Raw genomic sequence first — 20,856 nt, forward strand, 5'->3', positions numbered from 1 at the left:
TATTTATTCAAAATATAGATTACAAATAATATCTATAAACGACGTGTAAATTTTTCTAGTGTATTCTGTAATAATTATATTCAAGATTGTTTTTTTTTTGTTTGGTATCTCTCATATTATTTATAATCCCTACTTGCCTTTCCCAATGTCCACACCTACCTGTACGCCTGTATAATACCATACCACCTTGCTGTCTATTTACTCAAAATCTTCATAACTTGTTTAAAGCACAGCACAGCGTTTAAGTGGGTATAAACATCTACCGAGCATGCGCAAAATTAATTAAGCTCAACTGGAGTCTTAAGAACGAGAATCCCGCAGCATACACAGGGGAGATGATAGTGCGGTGTGGTTGTACAGTTAGATGTTGGCAGTGTAAATTTATAATCTAAAAGTGTTTATCTTTTCTCGTTTTACAGTAACCTTACATTTTTCGTCAAGGTCGTTCAATAAACTCTTAATATTTAATGGCATCATATGTGATTTTGGTGTAGTTCGCTTATTTTTATTACTACGATTTAGTAAATACGTGTATTCGTTCATATTAGTGGCATTTGTTGATATTATTTGAAAATCTACGACCATACTTAGTTTTGAGCCAAATGAAAGCTGGCAGGTTGCTTTACTGCTCCACTCCCCTGACTGAGTGTAAACAACATTGCAATGTTGCTGATAGAAAATATTACATGTGAGTCTTATTAGTCCATATATTAAACTTTCACACAAGATTATTCATTTTCTAAAAGTAAATTAAAATGTATTTTTTAATTAGGTACTGCCATATTTAGATGACCCGCCACATAAAATGGTCAGAAGATGTGATAAATTTATGTTTTATGTCAAACAATGTAAGTAACAATGTTACCAATTCATTAATACAGGAAATCGTAGATTTATAATGTGATTAGACAATCACAAATAATTTGTAATTAGATTAGATATCATTCACAAAAAATTATATAATTTTTTATATGGACTGATTTACTTATTGACATCTAATAACAATAATTAGGATGACAATTGGGTCCATGGCAAAATAAATGCATACAAACAATTAAACTTTTATTGAATCGTATTTGTTAGGACGAATTTAAATGTCTATATTAAAACCATAAAATTAAACAAGCGTATACAGTAAATAAATTGATTTCAAACTAACATGTGACATAGTAATAAAGATAAAAATTCTATTTAACGCATTGAGAATAATAAAAATAATGGCAAAATAATCATTTTACAGGAAATATGGTAAAAACTGTGGAAAACAAGTTTTAAGATTTGATTTGTGTTATCAGCATCAGCGGCGGCTCGTGTGTCTATATATGGGGAGCAATTTTAAAATTAATAAAAAAGTTAACTTGCGTTAGATAGTTTTGTATACCAGCTCAATTCTTCTGGTTTTTGGGATGCAACATTATCGATAACTTGTTAATTACTAAGTTTTTAATATTATTTATTAATTGCTTACCATCGCCAAAGCCCAAAGCATACAACCGTTGTCGGATAGGTATCTTGTTTCTTAAATTTTTTATTTCTTTTAATGTTAAAAAACATTGCTCGTGTTCTGCGGTCGTTAGTCATTTTTATATTCTAGGAGCTAGGGTGGGTTGCTTATGTACTTTTAGGTCCCCTTACTGCTTTGCCCTTTTTGTGTTTTTTTGTGCATAGATTCGATTTTTCGAGGGTACCAGGCTGAAAACTCGTCAGAAAATTTGTCATTAACAATTTAATTGTTTAAATGATTTTATATCATTTAAACGCCCTCATTTTAATGGTAATTATTTCAGCTTTGAAAAACTTTGCAAAATGACTTTACCTGTAGGTATTAATAAAAAAGTTATAACATTTAAACATTAAAAATTGCACTAAAAAGTTGCGAACTAATTTATTTATAAGAGATTTAAACAAAATTAAGCTATAAACTTTGAAAATCTGGCTAATGGAAGTTCCAGAACAACTAAAAACGAATAGTTTAAGATCTCTAAGACTAAAACTTTTAATAACGCGATTCACGGTCAGCTCGCAGCCATTAAAAACCAATACATACGTAAAATCCATGTAGATTCAGTGATGTATGTTACTTTATCATTATAAATAAAAAAGTTATAGCAGTTAATAGTTAAAATTTTCGTTAAAATGTAAATTAACTTGTGTATAAGAATTTTAAACAAAATTAAGCCATAAACGTAGGCAGTTTGGTTAATGGAAGTTATAGAACAATTCAAAACGAACATTTTAAGATTTGGTAAATGTGTCTATATTAATTTTTTTGCCGAGATATTGAAAAATGATTTACGCGCGCCCGTATTCGCTGTAAGTTGATCGTCCACCTCAGAGCGCTTTATTAAATATTCCATATCTTGGATAAGAATTAACATAGAAACATTTACTAAAGCTTAAAATGTTCGTTTTGAGTCGTTCTATAACTTCCATTAGCCGGATTTTCAAAGTTTATAGCTTAATTTTGTCTAAATCTCTTATAAACAAATTAGTGCGCAACTTTTTAATGAAATTTTTAAGGTTTAATAGTTTATTAATAAAGATAAAGTAATTTTTCAAAGTGTATTTTAAACCTGAAACAAGGACCTTTAAAATGAGGGGGTTTTCGTAGTTAATCGCGCATATGAATGCTGAGTTATACTTGGAAAAGCCTCATCGAATGCCTATTTTGCAATTGTTTTTCACTAAATTTGTTTTAACTCCGTTTCTAACAATCGGATCAAAGTTTACCACCCGCAATTTTGTTTCATTTTTGTCCAATGAACAATTTTCCTTTTGATAAAATTAAATATCTCTAATAGTTTTGGAAATAAAATTATTTAAACAATTAAATTGTTAATAACAAATTATCTGACGGGTTTTCAGACTGGTACCCACGAAAAATGGATTATACGCAACAAAAAACGTCAAGGTATCGAGGAGACATAAAAGTACATACTTAACCCCTTTTGGCTCCTAGACTATTAATAGTGTTAGCGGCTTTTGTTTTATATTTGTACATTGTATTGAAGTTATATTGCCGTGGCCTCGTACTTCCGTTCATTCTGTAGAATTTGTCTGTTTGCCCATTGGTGCCAATAGAAAATTTTGATGATATGGAGATCTTGGTAATTAATTCCAACCTACTGCAGTATACCGTGGATAAAACACATGAAGATCGGTTTTTCTACATCTCTAAAACGTTGTTCCTTGCATTGTTTAGCGTTAATTTTTCGTTCACTACAAAAAATCTTGACGACAGTAGCCAGTCTGTTGGTATGTGTCCTGTTTATTCCATATTTGGTTGAAAAAATGCAGAAGTGAATATTTACCTTTTTTATTTATGGTCGTACCTGGAGAAATCTCGTATTAATTTTTATTTTTTTTGCAAAAATATTTACATTCGTTTACAATATTGTTTCCTAAATTGTTAAACAGACTATTAGTCCACCTTTTTGTGCCATAGGTTTGTCCATGGTTTTTTATTAATAGTTTTATATTTTTTTTTTCGTTTTTTTGCGTGATGATTTTGTCTTGATTCTAGTTAGGTACCTTCGATATTGTCTTTCTTCCTTTTTTGAAATTCGTCTTCTAGCTTCTGTATAGCTTAGTGTTGGTCGTAGTTCAGCAGCAAAGATACTGGTATATGAAACCGGAACACACGAGATCCATCCTCGACACTTCTGCTTCTTGCAGTGCATATCCGTTTCGGCTGTTGGCGACCATTATGGCAATCTGTATTTTGCACACTGCTGCTCTGAAAAGATTTGTGGTTGTTGTGTTAAACCACATACATAGATTTTTCTGCCAGGAAATCTTTCGCCTGTAAAATTAATTACAGTAACCCATATCTTCCGCTATTGTTCATGATGTGACCAAGGTATTTGATTTTGTTTGTTTTCATTGTTGTTAACAGCTCTTTTTCTTGGAGTATTCTTAAGAAAACGTCCTGATTAGTAACGTGGTCGGTATAAGATATTTTCACTGTTCGACGATACAGCCACATTTTGAAAGCCTGTTTTCTTGCAGTTAGCGTCTGTGAGTGTCCACGACTCAACTCCGTACAACTGTATAGGAAAGATATACCATCGTAGCAATCTGATTTTTATGGGTACTGATAAATCATGACATTTGAATAGCTTAGCCATTTTTTGAAATGCAGATCTTGCTTTCGCTTTCCTGCATTTTATTTCTAGGGAATGATCCCAATTTTTATTGACGTTCGTACCAAGGTAGGTGTACATTTTTACTCTTTCTGTTGGTTGACCATTCACACTGATTCTTCCAAATTGTTGTTTATTCTTACAGATCATGATATGATTTTGTTTTCTTAATGTTTAGTGAAAAAGATTGCTAATAATTCTTAGATCACAGGTGTTTATTCCAATATTTATTAATATCTCTATCAGCTTGTCGCGCTTTACTGTATCGAAGGCTTTGTGGGAATCAATGAAGTGTGCCTAAATATCGCAATTCACGTCTCTACATTGTTGAATAAAGCACTTGTATGCTATGTATGCCTCTCGTACCCACTGCATTCCGAAAACCAAACTGTGTACGGCTGATTTTTTTTCGCAATCTATGTATCCCTTGCTGTATGATTTTTAGAAATAACTTAAAAATGTGGCCCGATTGTCCTGAAACCATTGCAGGATACGGATTTTGTTTTCATTGGTAGAGCAATAAACGTTGACTTCAATTACTCTGCTTAAATATATATATATGTCATTAAATATTTTTGTTAGGCGTTGAGTACCGTCGGTGTTAAATAACTTTATGGATTTAGCATAATGCATTGTCAAGTCAAGGAGCTGTGCCTATTTTAGGTTGTGCTTTTGCTTTTTTCCACTTGACAAGTGGTCATTAGGTACATATATGTAGGATGGAGATTGTTCAGACCTATTTCGGGATTTTTATCTGGTGTGATGTTCCCCTGTTGATCTCGCAGTTTCCTAGCTGTGTTGTATTTTTGAAGACCAGCTGCTTGTTTAATCTTTTTATTTATATTAAATGTATCATGTTTTTGTTCCAACAACTCTCTCTTCACACTGTGTTATTACCCAATTTTCTTAGGCCTTTCGTATTTTGGTTCTTATTTGTCTCTGAATATTGTCTGTACATTCTTTTGTTGTTCTTTGATTTTCTTCTTTCTTCCATGAGTTGCAGTATATTGTCATTCATCCAACTTTTCCTGTTCTCTTTCTTTTCTATTAGATGTTCTTCTCTGATCTTGTTAAAGATTTCACATATATTCAGGAGTGATTCAGGAGTGATTCAGGAAGACCTTATTGCCACATAGCGGTAAGCCACAAAATAAGAAAGCTGAGATATTAAGGTTTAATGTTTTAAAAAAATCTTAAAAATAATGAGTGTAGAAGTTTGACTTTAGAAAACCATAACTCTTGTTATTTGATTGTGTTAGTCATTAAAATGCATAAACATTTATTATTTTACAGAAAAAAAAAACACATATATGTTCTTCAATTTAAAAAATCGTAACACTATATTGGGAAAAAATAATAAAATTATATATCTACAATTTCCCCTTCTTCATTATCATTGTCAGTAGCTTCTTTTAGCTAATTATAAAAAGTATGGTAGACTGGCGGAATATAAGGTAATAAGCTTTTTATATTTTTTATTTTATTTTTTGCAATTTTCAGAGGCTCTTTGTATTTTTTTTTTGAATGTTTGACAACTCTATTGTTACAGGTCTGCCTTTTCTTATGACATTAACTTGATATTCTCCATTGACACTATGTTGGGTCACTAAAATGACCCAAAATTTTGTGATTTAAATCGAAATCTGTATGTTCCAGCAAAATATAAGCTCTGCTTGTCAGGAAAACGCGCGTTTTTATTAACATTGTTTAGAAGAGGTTCAAGAATGTACCAATTATTCTGTGCCATCTGCATAACAACAAAAGGATTATTTTTATTTGCTTTCATAATAATGTCTGCCCAACCTTCTGGCGGATAAATAACGTGCTCGGTTTCTCTGGCGTTTCTCAATTTGTTCAAAATCCCGGTCTGCTGGCTTAATAGAATGCCCATTAACCAGAAAATGATGTTTTATTTGTTTAAATGTCTGTTCCTTGACTAACTGCAACCAAAAAGCCATTAATTGCCAGTTCTTGTTCTGACCTGGACAGTTATCGATAAAAATAACGAGCTCTTCATAACATTTCGCTCTTCTAAAAATTTCATCACAACAGAAGTAACCTCATCCGCTCCGCGCTTAGCTTGATCTTCGATCCATAAGTACATGTATCCCTTGTCGTTGGTACAGTCGTGAATCCCTAAGTTATAAGGCCGAATTTTTCTACAGTAAAATGTAGGACCAGTGGTTAATTTTGGCAGAGGCATACTTTGCTGTAAGTCAAACGAGATTACTAATTTTAACTTGTTTGTAATTCATTCGTTTTTTTCAGTTTTTAGCAAAATTTGCATCGCATCAGCGCGAGCTATGTGTAAATTCAATAAAGTAGTTAACTCTTTTTCTTGATCTATATTATTAGCGTCTTTTGCTGTCTTTATTTTAATGATTGTCTCATGTTATATTCAGTACAAAATATTTTTCTGTATGCAGTTTCTTTAACTGGCGTAATATTCAGTTCTCTACACCAGGTCACATAAAAATCTGTATACAGTCCTGTAATTGTCATATCGCAGTTCAGATATTCCTTCTTCATATTATTCAATATGAGCTTTAACTTATTCAGTTAAAATTATTACACAATAAATATTAAGAAAGAAAAATTTAACTTTTCTACTTTTAAAGACAAAAAAATCAAGTTTATTAGAAACCGAATTCCAAATTATCTGCACATTATATTTTTGCTCATTTTTGGTAGAAAAAAATATCTTAATTTGTCTGGACTAAAGGTGGTATTTCTTTAAGCTTGCCGACGGACGATATATAGATAAAGGCAATTTTAGCATACTTTTCCGAAACGGCTGGATCGATTTTTATAAAATTTTATATTTATATATTATTATTTGTTACCGTTAATCAAATTTTATTTGGAGGAAAAAACTAAAATCCATTTTCTTTAAGGTATGTAAATATAAATAACTATTTTTTACAATTGTATACTAAATTAATTAATAAATTTGTTCTTTAAGAAGAAAACATGGTTTGTCTACTTGTTACTCAAGTTCTGACCATAATTTTAACATTATAAATTGATTTTTTGTCACCTTGAAAACGTAAAGATCCGTCAACAAAACAGGTACGGATGCATTTTGCATCTTGAACAATTTGATTATTAGCAGATAATATTACTTATTTGTTCCCAACGAACTTACAAAATTTACACCATACATCATAAAGAGTCATTTGACACTATAAAGTTAAAAAGGCAAGTAAAGCTTTTTAAAAGGCAACAAAAGTGGGCCAGTATAGGAACATCACAATTACATTAACTCCTGAGCTTTCTAATTTGTATTTAGATAAAGATTATGGTTTTGTTTTTAAAAACTGTTATTTAGAGGAATTAGTAAAAAAATACACCAATAAATACTCCATTTTCGTTAGAACAAACAGAGAAAACTCAAGCAGGCTTAATTAGACTAATTGATAGGTTAACCACTAAACTGGAGACAAAAGAGAACAGAAAGTTGTTAATCTCTCCAATTCAAAGCCAGTTTATTTTCAATAAATTTCGAGACAAAGAAATTGCTAGATAATTTATAGATAATTTTGAAAATGAGTGCCAGAGACATAAAATAACAATAGGTGAAGATTTAATACAAATATTCGTTTTTTTTTTATTCTTATCTGTAGTTATATCATGGCACTGTATTAAATTGATATTGTAGTCAAAACGATTCATTGATATCGGATAGATGCTTTTATCGATAAAGTCATTAAGCTCCCAATTTTTGTGACAATTAAACTATTTAAATTCAATATGAGCTTTTACTCACTGAATCTGTTCCTCTGAAAGTTTATTGGGTCTGTTTTTGTGCTTACCTCTCATGTCAGGAATAGGAACCATAGCCCCGTTTATTCCCCCAATATTCAATTTAGCCCCAATATTCAGCAGTATATTTTCTTCTAGAAATGTTACTTTTCTGTTTTTTTTTTGTACGATCTATTCTTATTTTTTACTCTGATACTCCCAAAGAGATAACTGTGTTGAAGATTAAATGAGACCAACTCCCAAGATCTCGTAAATAAATGTTCATGATTACCTTGCAGTTTCTCCCTACATTTATTTTTACAACTACACGGCTCGCCGATTTCACGTGAATTAAAAATCGTCTTATGTTTTTTTCGAAACATATTCTTGTCCCAAATTACGGTTTCTTTTTCTTTCATTTCGATAATAGTTTTCCTCATTTTTTTGTCTCCATCTGGATGGTTTTTTCTTCTCTGGATTTACCTCGTTACCTCTGGAAACCATAGGTATGGGTTCCTGCAATTTATCCTAGAATACAAAAAACATGACTGTATTAGACTCTAGAATTTATGAATATTCCAAAATTTTTATACTAATAACTCGATAAGCCACATGACATACCATATTTTTTCATATAATATAAATGAAATATATTTTTACAAAAACATGGTAAGCCAAAAAAAGAGAGAAAATGCCCACCTCACTAGATTTAGACGAAAAATCATGGCTACTGGGCCTTTAGTCTTTGTCTGCTACACTATCATCACTATCGTCAATAAAACTTACATTTAAACTGCTATTTTCGCTTAAAATTGCACTTAATTCAGCACGCGTACTTGAAGTCGACGCCATTTTCATGTGGCTTACCATGAAAAAGTGAACAGAAACGGGTGATTGGAATAACACGATTCAGCAATAACTCCGTCATCTACTGCAATAATCACTCAATAATTTTTCTGTAGGTTAATACAGGTTTCTTTATATACATAATGCAATAAAATAGAATTTTGTTTTGTAACATTGTGGCTTACCATTATGTTGCAATAAGCTCTTCAATTATAAAGCCGTCACCGTGCTTCGGAGTGCACGTAAAGCCGTCGATCTCGGCTGAAAACCCTAAAACTAGACATTTGCCAGAAGGTCACACGAACTTTAAATTTTTTTAGCTTCTGTATAATTTCTTGGCTCTTATTTTTAATACACTCGGTTTATGAGTCGATTGTTGACATTTTATGCTTCAAGTTTGAATTGTAGGTCACTGATCAACAAGTTATCTTAAGTTATGATCTGAGGAGACATCTGCTTCAGATAGTGATTTAAATAATTTCATTGAGATTCGGTATCTTTCAATAATTGTTATATAATTGATCTGATTTCTTACATTTTCTTTATTTCTCATACATAGCTTGTTTCTTATTCTCTATGCAGAATTCTATGTCATTAGGTTGTATAGTTGCGGTAAGTCAGTAGCACCCTGAGATTTTTAGATTTTAATTTTTCTGTTTAAAGAAAGTGCGGCGGCTGGCTGTTCTGGTAATTAAATATGTAATTAAAATTATTTATTTTTTACTTAGGTATATACCGTTAAATCAGGACATATCGTATGTGCTAAAATTAATTTTAACCATTTTTTATTTACATTTACCTTACAGTGACCCTCCATCTTACCGCATGTTTGCATTGAAAAAGAATAGCTTTTTAATTACTCTTGTTATTGTTAGAATTATTGATACTAAAAGGTCTTTATAAAAATTGAGTTAAATCTAAAATTAACGTAATTACACAGTTCAAAATTTTTAAAATTCAGCAAAAAATGCAAACATGTCCGCGCTCTTTTTTAATTTATTTCAAAAATACGAAACCCAAAACTATAAAAAAAATTTTAAAGGAGAGTCTTCATTATTAGATTTGTAATTTGCCGGAATATTAATTTCACAACACAATTAACAAGGAACCACTTAAAATACTTACACACTTAATTCACTTTCCCCTTCTTCCGTATTTTCTTTGTCACTATCATCATTTAATTCAATAATAAATTGATTTCCACCATTAATGTGGAAGTGCTTAAAGTGCTGAAGTCTTATAGTATTATTCAACCTTGATCACTTTGACGATTCGTTTCTGCCAGTCTTGTTTCTTCTTCGATAATATTAGAGACGTCTTTTTTAATTACCTCAATTGCCTTCTTATCAAATTTAGGAAATGTATTTGCAATCGTTATACTTGGTTTTAATTGTCCCCAAATTAACTCTATACGATTGAAAACACAAACATAGGGGAGGTTTCATTATAGTGTGTCCATGTTTTTGGGCAATACTTAGTGCGTATAATTTGTTAAATTCTTTCGTGGGTAGAACTTCAATAAGTTGTTTTTGTCTTTGAATATGTATTTGGTATTTGAGTAATCTGTCGGGAATGATAGGAATCGTTGTCAAGCACTATTACACTATTTGGGCAATTTATATTGGATGGACATGCGCTAATAGGGCTGAAGTACTGCGAAACACAAGCAGAAATTATCGTAGAATCATAACAGACTTCCGTACTGAGCCTGCATATACTAGGGCTGTGTCATGGAGACTTAAGTTGCAGGCCTATAAAACCATGGTACCAGTCCACTAGACCTTTGCAAGTTGGTACAGGGTTCTAAAATTCTGGAATGGGTATCATGAATAAATGGAAAATGTACAATAAGCCAATTGGATTCACTACGAACGGTTTATAACAAATGGATTACTAAAAACACTATACAAGAAAATGTGTTGGCCTGAATGGAGTATCCCATTTCCGTTCCATCTGATCTCTTGACGTGGGGCAATTTTTATATTGTACCTTTCCCATTAATGTTTTATTATTCTTGTAGTTATTCCGTTGATACTCGGTCGTCAGTGCTTTGTTTGTTATGTAACAGTGTAAAAGTGAGGTTGACAGTAGACAGTGTGGGACGTTTTCAAATTGTCACATCCCGTAGACTTTTCAAAATATTGAGATCTGTCATTGTTAATTTAGTAATAATTTCTAGGAAAAATATAAATATATTTTCATGTTTATTATGATTTAAATCTTAACTATGTACATACAAAGTTAGCAATCTTTATTATTAACAATGAAAGTATTATTACAAGAAATGATTACATTAAATGCAACTTAAATATTTTTAACAATATTTAAAAAGTTACTGTAACTTTGCCAATTATTATCATGATTCTTATTTCATCACAATTTAATATTTCACAATATTGTTTTTGTATTTTGAACTAGTTCTAAGTATTTTGATAATTTGTTTAGATCTAGTGATAAATTTAAAACAGAGGGGAATTGTAAATGTACTATTCAATTCATTATTTGCTGCTCCAGTTTTAAATAAAATATTAACTAAAACGCGAAACTATGGCCTATGGCTTTTATCTTGTACCAACAAGGATATTATTTTTCCTATACTATTAATATTTTGTAGTATAATATAGTGCTGCACAAAAGTAGTGGAAGACTTTTTTAATGAAAGTAAAATTTTTTGAGCAAAATGCACGTACAAAATAAATTCAACCAATTTTAACTCTGGATAAACAAGTGCTCTCGCAAATTCACAAATTTCGCTTTATTTTTTTAAGTGACGTCCTTCACTTTTTGTTCCTTTGGTTTGTAATTTATTATTTATTAGTTAGTCCATTTTCATCCTGTTTATATGTTGCTTCCATTGTGTTCTGTATTCTTTTGTTTTCTCAATGATCGAGTAGATATTCGGTTGACTCTTCTGAGAAATTTCATTTCGCCAACTTGGATTCTAAAGTTGTCTATTTGCTCCATTATTGCCTAGCTTTTACATCCATGTAACCACTTTCTTACAAGGATTGATCATTCTATCGTTTCATGTTTTGTTCTTCAATGGTCTGTGAATTGTTTCACATGTATACTGAAGCCTGTGGATCAATGTATGCTACCTCTTAAGTGAAGCGCAGTGGGGCTGGTGAAAATTTTGTTAAGGCTTATTCGAGAATACCAAAATTTAAATATGTACTTACTAAAAGCCTACTTCTTAACACCACAGCTGCGTTAATAGATATTTATAAACTTACTGTTGTGAATTTATTAAAAGGTTCAATATTTATAACACTTACGGATTTAATTTATTTCTTTATTTATATTAACTTATCTGACAATAATTTATTATATCCGTACGTAACAAATTCGCGAGCGCGGGTCTTGAGAATTAACTGGCCCTCCATATAAAAATGTTGTATTTATATACGAAATCCTGATATACTAGAACAGCATCGAAAGATCGCATTGTCTTGCATCGAAAAATCGAGAAGCATCTAGTTGGAGAATTCACCATAATTTGAATCTAGAACCTCCGGCGAAATTTCTACAACAAAACAGAATATTAGTCATCATATATTTTACAGTTATTTTTAGGCCAGGATTTTTATCGTAACATTGCCCCCCTCTTAAAAGATGGTTCCTCCTGGAACCTTGTCGGGACTGGAACCGGAACTGTATGCTGGTATCGGCAACTGGACCCTCTTTTACAACTTCCAGTTGTATAAAAATGACAAGGGACGGTTTTCTCTCCGCACCAGTAACTATGCGGATTGCAACAGACTAACACCTGGACTTCGGTGTCTTTGAAGATCTCCTCCACCATATTTCGGATAACCCTCCAATCTAATTGGCGGCACTCCAACTTTGGCATGGCTAACTTTTGCACGTCGGACTCTAGTACGTGCTCTCTCAATTGAAGTAAGGCTTCCCATACATCTCGGTAGGTAGGTTGGTCACGGGCAGTGTCTTTTGTTACCAGGTAGAAAAGGTAACGTGATGCATCTTGGAGTTTCAAGGTTTTACCGGGAGCTGGCACCTGGCATTGAAGTTCTGCAACTCGACCAAACTTCCTTCGAAAGACGGATGCCAACCCTGGTGCGTCTTTGATACTGGCCGGGATGGTGAGGGCCAGCGAGTAGTCATCGGGGAGCGCGAGTAGATCTTGCTTTTCTTCAGTGGTAACACGATGTCTCGCTTTACCGGTACCTCCATAGGCACCCATGAATTCCTCAAACGTGAGGTCAGACACATCGTGGACTTGGTTTACTTCCACTTCTTCATCTACGTCGTGGTCACCTTCGAAAGACGCCAGCCGGTTATGGTGTACTATCATCGGCTTTCCCTTCGGAATCTTGCTTATTCGGTAGATGACATCGTTGATCTTCTCCATAATGAGGTATGGACCTTCCCAAAACTGCTGCAATTTGGGAGAACAACCTTTTCGCTTCTTGGGATTATACAGCCACACTTTGTCGTTCTTCTTAAAGCAACCCTTTTCGGCTTGTGTATCGTACCGTTTCTTCATTCGGTCGCTAGCGATCTGAAGGTGGGAACGGACCAACTCATGTACATCGTCCATTCTTCTTCGTAATTCGATCACATAATCTTCACCTGCTACATCTTCTCCAGGTCGACACCCAAACTCTAGATCACAAGGTAGTCGCATTTCGCGTCCGAATAGGACTTTCGCTGGTGTCTGGCCTGTTGATTCGTTAACAGCAGATCTGTAGGCCATTGTGAAGAACGGAAGGTATTGGTCCCAGTCTCGCTGATGATCGGACACCATCTTTGTCAAATATTTGCCAACTGTCCTATTCATCCGTTCTACCATACCATCAGATTGCGGATGATATGCTGTAGTTCTTGTTTTCTTCATGCCTAGTCTATCACATATTCCTTGGAATAGATCGCTTTCGAAGTTCCTGCCTTGGTCACTATGGATCTCCAAAGGCACTCCAAATCGGCTGATATATTCTTGGATCAACTTATCTGCAACGGTGGCGGCCTTCTGGTCTGGAAGTGCGTAAATCTCGACCCACTTAGTGAAGTAATCCATTACTACCAGCATGTACTTGCCTCCATTTTCACTTTCTGGAAATGGCCCAGCGATGTCCAAAGCTATTCTTTCAAACGGGCTTCCAACATTATATTGTCTCATAGGAGCTCTCCTTTTTCGGTAAGGCCCGTTACTCGTGGCACAAATAGTACATTTCTTACACCAGTCTTTTACATCGTCGGAACTGTTCATCCAATAAAACCGTTCCCGAATTCGCTGAAGGGTTTTCCTTACACCAAAATGCCCTCCCGATGGACTGTCGTGTAACTGACGAAGTACTTCGGCTATTCTGCTCTTTGGGATCACCAACTGTCTTCTCTTCTCTGAACCGTCATCATTTTCCAGGACTCGTTTGAGCAAGCCATCTTCGATGATAAATGAGTCCCACTGGGCCCAATACGTCTTAACTACTGAGCATAGGTTTGATATTTCCTGCCAAGGTGGTCGACGGTTTTCCTCTTTCCATTTTCGGATTTTCTGTATAACTGGATCTCTCTCTTGTTCTTCCCTTATCTTAGTAGGCGTCCAGTCGTCGTTGACAATCGTCGTTCTTAGCACTGCTGCTTCCTTGGATTCCGTTTTGTTGCAGTGGGAACACTCTGCTGGGCATGGCCTTCTGGAAAGAGAATCAGCGTTTCTGTGGCTAACTCCGGCCCGGTGCTCAATCTTAAAATCGTATTCTTGGAGTCGTTCGATCCACCTGGCTATCTGACCCTCTGGATTCTTAAACTGCATCAACCACTTAAGGGCGGCATGGTCGGTTCGGATTAGAAACTTTCTGCCATAGAGGTATTGATAGAAGTGCTCTACTGATTTCACTACTGCCAGAAGTTCTCTTCTCGTGACGCAATAATTCCGTTCAGGTTTTGAAAGAACTTTACTAAAATATCCGAGAACTCGTTCCTGTCCTCCTTGAATCTGAGACAGCACTCCTCCAATTCCCACATTACTTGCGTCCGTATCTAAGATGAACTCTCCTTCTGGCAGTGGATACCCTAAAATTGGTGCTGTTATTAAATGCTTTTTCAACGTTTCAAAGGCATTTTGGCAGTCTATATCCCAGCGGTATTCTCTTGCTTCCTCTGTAAGTCGCGTTAATGGCTTAGCGATATCTGCAAACTTCTTAATAAACCTCCGGTAGTAAGTACATAGTCCAAGAAAACTTCTCACTTGATGTTTGTCAGTTGGTTTTGGCCATTCCTTAATGGAATCGATTTTTCCCTTATCCACGGCCACTCCTTCTTTACTGACTATATGACCCAGATAATTGACTTTACCTTGAAATAGCTGGCACTTCTTGGGGTTTAGCATCAATTGGGCAGCTTTAAGTCGATTAAAAACGTTTTCTAAATTCCTCAAATGATCTTCGAATGTCTCCCCCAAGACGATTATGTCATCTAAATAAACCAGGCATGTTTTCCAAGATAACCCTCTCAACACATTTTCCATAAGCCTCTCAAATGTCGCAGGAGCATTACAAAGTCCAAATGGCATAACGTTGAATTGCCACAATCCAGATCCTGTGGTGAAGGCTGTCTTTTCTTTATCGACTGGGTCCATTTCTACCTGCCAGTATCCAGACTTCAAATCTAAAGTAGAAAACAATTTACTTCCAGCCAATGTGTCCAATGTGTCATCGATCCGAGGCAGAGGATAACTATCTTTCTTGGTAACGTTGTTCAGCAAACGGTAATCCACACAGAACCTCGTCGTTCCGTCTTTCTTCTTAACCAGGACCACCGGAGAGACCCATGGACTCGTAGAAGGTTCTATCACCCCGTCTTTCTTCATTTCCTGAACAATCGTTTCAGCTTCCTCTCTCTTCGCCTGTGGTAATCGTCGAGCTGTTTGACGAATTGGCTTAGCATTACCAGTATCAATTTTATGCTTAACAACGGTAGTTCTTCCCGTCTTTCCTCCTTTCGGTACGAAAATATCACGATACTGCCGAAGAAATTCCCTTAATTTCCTTTTCTCCATCTGATTTAGAGACTGTCCTGCAACTGCAACCATTTGGTCGAATTTGTCGTTGGAATTATCAGATGTTGTCGCCTGACGGATTATGGATGTCACAGGTACACAAGTTCCTACCTTTGTCTCTTTCTTGATGGTCACTGGGTAGTCGTTGACATTGATAAGTCTCACAGGAATTTCTTTAGCCGAAGTCACCAATTCCTTTCCAATTATGATTCCACGGCCAACCTCATCGTCGTGGTTCCAAGGCTCCATCATAACAGGTCTCCCTTCGTCCACAATTCCCTGTAGCCGCGCTACTATGATCGTTTCGCTTCTCGCAGGCACGACTGTATCTTCTTTAATGGCTCCTTGCACAGTGTTGTCATTATGTGGATGGAGAAATACTTCCTCGTTGCCAACTTTGATTACCTTATTCTTAAAATCCAATTGGAATCCATGCATATTCATTACGTCCATCCCTAATATAACATCCTCTTCGATGTCAGCAACTATAACAGTATGGACAAACTTTTCTGCTCCAATTCCCAATTGTACCTGGATTTCTCCATGAATGTTGGCATTTTCACCTGTAGCGGTCCGAAGTCGCAACCTCGTTGGTAACAGTTTCTTTCGGCTGTTTATAACTGTCGGGCGTATAATGGTTCTGGTCGCTCCGGTATCCACCAACAACGTATGCTTTTTACCATTTATGTCTCCATCTACATATACACTATCTTCACGACATTTCAAAGAAGCTATTAGTATGAGAGGGTCTTTGGAAAAGTTCTGGGTCGAAGCTGCCCCCCTAAGGCTGACCCGTTCTAGTTTTCCTGATGGTGAGTTTCTTGATTTGCGTCGTACCTAGGGTGCTTACAGGAGCTTCGTACGTGTCCTATTTCGCCACAATTCCAGCATCTGATGGTCTTCGTTTTCTTGTATGTCATGCTTTTCATCATATTAACGAGCTGGTCAAGTTTATCTTCATCTCCTTCCTCTTTTACAGTCCTAACTTTACTGTACCCGCCAGAGGCCTGCGTAGCTGACTCGTATTCGAGGGCGGCGGATAGGACATCAACCAGCGTCTTGTGACGAGCTAATCGCAGTGTTCTCTGCATTTCATGATCACGAAGACCATCAATAGACGTTTGAACGGCCAATTTTTCCATCATGTCTTCGGGAGCTGTTGGATAAGCATATCGTACTAATCTGGCAATATCTACCTCATATTCTTGAAGAGCCTCATCTTTCTTCTGTCTACGATTTTTAAGCTGCGACTGATATACATGCTCCAAATGTTCGTGGCCATATCGCATATTTAACCTCTTCTTCAGTTGTTCGAAATCATCGGTCTCCTCTACGGCTATGGTCTGAAGCACATCTAAGGCATCTCCTCGAAGAGCGATAGTCAGGTTTACCGCCTTTTCTTTTTCAGACCATCCATTTGCTCTTGCGGCTGATTCGAACTGTTTCATGTAGTTGTTCCATGACGATTTTCCATCGAAAGTTGGGACTTTCACATGGACAGAACCTCCACTTCCTTCAAATTTCGGCCGTATTTCCAACTTACATTTCGTCTCGTCTTCGTTTGCCTCTACTGTAATTGGATTGTTTCCTCTCTCTGCCGTCCCTGTTTCCTCCAGCTTCTTTTCCATCTCTTTCCATATCTTTTCTTCGAAGGCCAACATATCGGCAGCAACTTGGTTTTTTAACGAAGATATTCTATCGTCCAGGGCAGACATCTCAGAAGTGACTTTAGAGATTTCCGAAGAGATGTTAGCAGAGACTTTGCTTTCCAGCGAAGAAATCTCGTTAGAAACTTTGTTTTCTAATGAGGCGATGTCGCCGGAAACTTTCGAAATATCGCCAGAAACTTTGTTCTCTAATGATGCGATGTCACCAGAAACTTTGTTCTCTAATGAAGCGATGTCACCAGAAACTTTGTTCTCTAATGATGCGATGTCACCAGAAACTTTGGCTACATCACCAGAAACTTTCGAAATCGACGAGAGGATAGCATCTTCAAATATATAAGTCTCTGGATCTAGTCCTTCTTCTAGCAAAGCGTTCTTTAGTCGTTGGACTAACTCAGCCTTTTTTCCGGTAGAAGCTAATTCTCTGTCTTCGAGATGTCTTCTTAAATTAGTCACTGTCAGCTCATAAATCGTCGTCATTTTCACAATTTACAAATATTCACTTGTATTATTATTATAAGTCTAATTTATGTTCGATCTCACTTCTGGCACCATTTGTTGTGAATTTATTAAAAGGTTCAATATTTATAACACTTACGGATTTAATTTATTTCTTTATTTATATTAACTTATCTGACAATAATTTATTATATCCGTACGTAACAAATTCGCGAGCGCGGGTCTTGAGAATTAACTGGCCCTCCATATAAAAATGTATTTATATACGAAATCCTGATATACTAGAACAGCATCGAAAGATCGCATTGTCTTGCATCGAAAAATCGAGAAGCATCTAGTTGGAGAATTCACCATAATTTGAATCTAGAACCTCCGGCGAAATTTCTACAACAAAACAGAATATTAGTCATCATATATTTTACAGTTATTTTTAGGCCAGGATTTTTATCGTAACATTACGTTGACTGCGTTACAAGTCGTATATGCCTCGTAGCGAACCTTCGTTACAGTGCATTACGCCCCATATGTGTCGTAAAGGCATTTAAAGGATGACTGTGTGCCGAAAATAAAAGGTATTTGATTCTTTGTGGTCAAATTTTTATTTAATGTATAATCCGACATACAGGGTGAGTCATGAGGAACTGTATATACCCTACCTCGTATGGAGGCCCTATGGGAAATAACAAATGACCATTAAAACGTGTCTGCTCCCATTGTTTAATAATATACCTACAGGGCTAGTTGTGAATTGTAACTAAATCTATTCGTCATAACTTTCGAACGGTGAGTTCGATGTATCTCATATTTTGGTCAAACGTTACACTACTACCTCCTAATCAACTGATTTATTCAAACTAGAAAAAGTCAGGTCCCGCTTTAAAAATTAGTTCGTTTTTTCATAGCAAAAATTTCACCCCGTATGCAGTTTTTAAAAACTCTAATAAGAATTTTGTAAATTAGACAAATAGAAAATTAAAATGCAATATTTATTTTTTACCTCACATGATTACTTAATTTTTATTTAGGTAAAAAAATTAAATTTAACTATGAATTAAAAGTTTAGCAAAGTGAACCACCGATGTAAAAAATGTAACTTTTCTGGCAAAAATTTAATTCTTATTTGACACAAACATTTAATTAAACATTTAACAAACAAACCGAACCTGATTCAAACTGGAAAAAATCAGGTCCGGTTTTAAAAAATTAGTTCGTTTTGTTCATACCAAAAATTTCTGTGCTTCAGTTTGCCAAACTTTTAATTCACAGTAAATTTTAATTTTTTTTTAATTAAGTAATTGTGTGGGGAAAAAATAAATATGCCATTGTATTTGCCTATTTGTCTAGTTTATTAGATTAGATTAGATTAGATTATGTGAGGTTGTTAAGGCCATGCGGCCTCACCGCACTTCGACCTATAGAGATCTTTTGTGCATACCTTAATCTAGTTAAACTCTAGAATGCCAATACTTCTGATGAAGTTGATTAGCTTCCTAGGTGACTTGTTTCCTATGTCAGAGGACGCCAGACTGACCTCTCCTAGGAATTTTAGTCTTTTGCAGAACAGTGCTACGCAGTTGCATAGTATATGTTCTGCCGTTTCTTTTTCATTGTGACAGAAACGACAGTTCTCACTATCTGATTTGCCCATCTTCTTGAGATGGTATCTCAGAGGGCAGTGACCAGTGAGAAGGCCAGTGACCATTTTGATATCTTTTTTACTCATTTCGAGAAGGCGGTTGTGTGTTAGACTAATATGATCTTAGTTGATTGAGTTCCCAGGTACGGAGTTCCTCTCTGATGTGGCTTTTCGATAGTCCACAGAAGGGTTCCGGACCCTGGAATGGGGTATTAGCTCCTTCTTTTGTGAGGCTGTCAGCTTCCTCATTTCCTGCAATTCCCTTGTGACCTGGCACCCACATCACAGTTACATTGTTGCGTTCCGCCAGCTTCTTGAGAGATTGTTTACAGTCCCAAACCAACTTCGACTCACATGTAAATGACTTTAGAGCCTTTAAGGCGGCTTGGCTGTCTGATAAAATAAGGACTCTTGCCCTACGGGTGTCTCGGTTGAGACATTCTTGGGCACTTATGTCTATAGCATGTATTTCTGCCTGGAAGATAGTTGGGGCGTTTCCAAGAGATTTAGATAGCCTGAAATTGGGCCCAGTAACTCCCACTCCTGCCCTTTCATCTATCTTAGATCCATCCGTATACCATACGAGTGAACCTTCTTCCACTTTTGGTTCAGTTTCTTCATCCATTTGGTGGTTTTTTATGACCACTTCAAAGGGTGTTTCAAAGTCGAATTTGACTGGCATAACATCTGTCGACATGTCCTTAGAATCCAATGGAATTTCTTCTAAGATTTTCAGGTGGCCAACTAGATCTCCAGGTTTCATTATTTGTGTCTGTCGCAGTTTTAAGGCGGTAGTTACTGCCTCCCTCCTTATGCAGAACTGCAAGGGAGGAAGGTTCAGCATCGCCTCTAGAGCTGCAGTGGGACATGTTGACATTGCCCCTGTGATTCCCAGACAAGCTAGCCGCTGCACTTTTTGAAGCTTGGCGTTAGCTGTTGTTTGTTGTGTTTTTGGCCACCATACGAATGATGCGTATGTGACCATGGGCCTAATTATTGTTTTATATGACCAGAGAGTCATTTTCGGTTGTAGGCCCCAAGTTTTTCCAAACGTCTTGCGGCAGGTCCAACTTGCCACCAAAGCTCTGGATAAAATTTTTTCAATATGACTATTCCAGGTGAGTTTTTGATCTAGGGTTACCCCCAGATATTTTACTTCCTTGGAATAGTCTAATGTGATGCCATTCATAGTTGGAGCCTGTAAATTGTATTTACGTCGCCTTGTGAAAGGTATCAATGTCGTTTTACTGGGGTTGACATTTAAGCCCTCTTTCGAGCACCAACTTTTAATTTCGTTAAGAGCAGTTTGCATGAGACTAGATATAGTCTGGTCATGCTTGCCTCTAATTG

The 20,856-nt window shown here is 35.7% G+C and overlaps 1 protein-coding gene across 2 annotated transcripts in view; it reads left to right on the forward strand.

The window, feature by feature from the left end:
• The first annotated feature begins 223 nt into the window (after positions 1 to 223).
• Positions 224 to 20,856, forward strand: part of LOC140452514 (semaphorin 5c-like) — a 37,729-nt gene continuing 17,096 nt past the window's right edge. The window contains exons 1-2 of one of the 2 annotated variants that reach the window (XM_072546825.1): positions 224 to 688; positions 773 to 848. The gene's annotated coding sequence lies outside the window, so the exon portion shown is untranslated. The remainder of the gene's footprint in view (positions 689 to 772; positions 849 to 20,856) is intronic. The other variant, XM_072546824.1, reaches the window with a different exon arrangement.

Source organism: Diabrotica undecimpunctata, chromosome 10 (genome assembly GCF_040954645.1).
Source record: "Diabrotica undecimpunctata isolate CICGRU chromosome 10, icDiaUnde3, whole genome shotgun sequence".
Lineage (NCBI taxonomy): Eukaryota > Metazoa > Arthropoda > Insecta > Coleoptera > Chrysomelidae > Diabrotica > Diabrotica undecimpunctata.